This window comes from Delphinapterus leucas, chromosome 11 (genome assembly GCF_059928025.1).
Source record: "Delphinapterus leucas isolate spDelLeu-1000000601 "Yukka" chromosome 11, BTC_Dleu_Yukka2, whole genome shotgun sequence".
Lineage (NCBI taxonomy): Eukaryota > Metazoa > Chordata > Mammalia > Artiodactyla > Monodontidae > Delphinapterus > Delphinapterus leucas.
In genome coordinates, this window is record NC_143139.1 from 92007223 (window position 1) to 92009698 (window position 2476).

Consider the following 2476-nt stretch of genomic DNA (forward strand, 5'->3'; position numbering starts at 1 on the left):
GACACACACCCAGGTGGGGATGGCCACACACACCCTCACGCTGACCTGATGCCCAGCACACACACACACCCCTCCAACCACGCCGCCCTCCTCTCGGTCACCCCAACACCCGCTCTCGGCCCACTCCCTCCTACAGCTGGGCCCCATCCCCTCTGCTGCAGGGAACAAGCACCCCTCTCCCTCCCCAGCACATCTCTTATTCAAAACTTTTCAAGGACTGGCACCCACCCCTGGGGCCCCCTGCCTGTGTGCCACCAGGGGTAATACCTCGGCCCCACCACCCGCCATACGTGCTCACACACCCTTAGAGCACCGTACCTGCCTGACCTCCACGTGCACAGACACACAGACTCCCAGACTGACGTGTCTCGGCCGAATCTGCCCTCCATCTGTGCGCACACGTGCACACACACACACACTCATCCCCTTCCCGCGGAGGCCCCTCTCTCTGTCTGGCCCCGCACCCCATCAGCCCAGATGGTACTCCTGGCCCTCCCCCGCAGGCAGGGGCTCACACCTCGGCCCCCTCGACATTGCCATTCACAAACATATGTATACCCACCGAGTGCTGGCAGCCAGGGGCAGCGACAAAACAGAAACACACTCTCGGCCACCCCCACAACCCGCCCCCCATCACGCCATACCTCAAATCCACCACCCACACCCAGAGGCAGAGGAGGAGGAAGCAGCCTGCTTGCTCCAGGTCCAGGTCCGGAGGGACGCCCTCCCCCTAGCTGCCCGGCTCACACTTGACCCTGAGCCCAGCGGCAGCAGGGATGGGACGCACCCCAGGCTGCACACTATATGCCCACACGCACACACACACCAGCAGCCACAGGGCACACCCAGACAGCAGCCAACACCAGAATTTCACACTCCCTCCGACACACGTGTGCACACAGACTCAGATGCACTGTACCCAACTGCCCACAGAACCCAGACACAGGGGTGTCTGCCCCGCCCTGCAGGCCAGCACATGTGCCAGCACGCCTGGGGACACTGCCCAGAACATGTCAACACACCCACAGAAATACACAGGCGCCCACTCACTGGGGACGGGCCCCCAACACACACACACACACACACACACACACACACAGTTTTCACCATACACACCCAGACCAACATGACCACGGGCACAGGGGTCCCTGAAAAGACTCACAGGCCAACACATACATGCTCCAAGCTAGCTCCCAAAGCGGGGTACGGCTCCGGACACACATGGCCACGCCTGCACACCCGCCCCAGCTCTCCCAGGGCAGTTCACGGCGGCGCCCCGCCCCCCCGCCGTCCACACCCACCTGACCCACACACCCCCTCGCCAACGACTCGGCTGGTCCTCGTTTCCTTAGGCCCCTGCGTCCCCTTCCCCGGAGGCGCGCGGGCCGGTTTACGATCCCGAGCACCGCGCCGAGCCCAGAGGCCGTGAAATTGGCTGCGAGCGCCAGGGGATGCGGCTGCAAATTCTAAGCACAGGGAAGTAAGGCGGAAACCCAGCCGGGCCTGCCGCGCGGGGCGGGGGCGCAGCAGAGCGGCGGCCGGCGGGTCTGGGACCCCGCGGGGCCTCGCGGCCGCGCGGGCTGGAGGCTGGGGGCCCGGGGCGGAGGCTGTATGCGAGCTCCCGCCCAACCCGCCGCCGCGCACGTGCCCAGCGGGGGGCTGCGCCCGCGTGCACCAGCCCGGGACGCGCACCGGGGACGGATGCACCCCGCCGCCCGCCAGACCCGGACCTGCCGCGGCCAGAGCGCCCACCGGATGAACAGCCTCGGGCCACCGTTACGGGACTCTGCGTCGCCGCCTCCTCCGGGACGCCTTCCTGGCTCTCCGCCTTCCTCCAGGCTTCTCTGCTCCCCCCTCCACCCCCGCCTCTGGCCTCTGCTCACAACGCACAGCCGCAGGCTCAGCTCCACCCGCGCCCTCGCACCAAAGGAAGGGAGACGTAGGGCATCAGGGCATCGCTCTGTCCAAGATGCTGAGGGAGGCCCTCTCCAGCCTCACCTCATCCCCACCGCACTTCAGGCCTTTCCCAGCAGTGAGGCCTTGAACTGTGACCGCACACTCTGCCTCCGTTTCTCCTCTGTGCAACAGGGATGATGCAGGGGGTCGTTCTGAGGATTTACTGGAGGACTCCTTGAGCTTAGAGCATCAGTCAGTGAACACGAAGATTATTAGTATTAGTCAGTGTCGGTCTCGGTCTTGCTGCTGTGTCACCCAAGGCAGGGCACCTCACTTCCTTGAGCTCAGGCTCCTCTGGAAACCGGGTTGCTGCCTCCCAGGCTGCGTGGGAGGAGTCCGGAAGATCCCCGGGAACATGCAGCAGCCCCCTCAGCTGCCATCCACCCAGGAAACATGGGCGAATTCATCTACTAAAATGCACTAAAAATGCAGGTTCCTGGGCTCCACATCCAACGTACTGAATCCAACTCTCAGCAGGCAGGGCCCGAGGATCTGCATTTTAACAAACACCCAGAGCCTC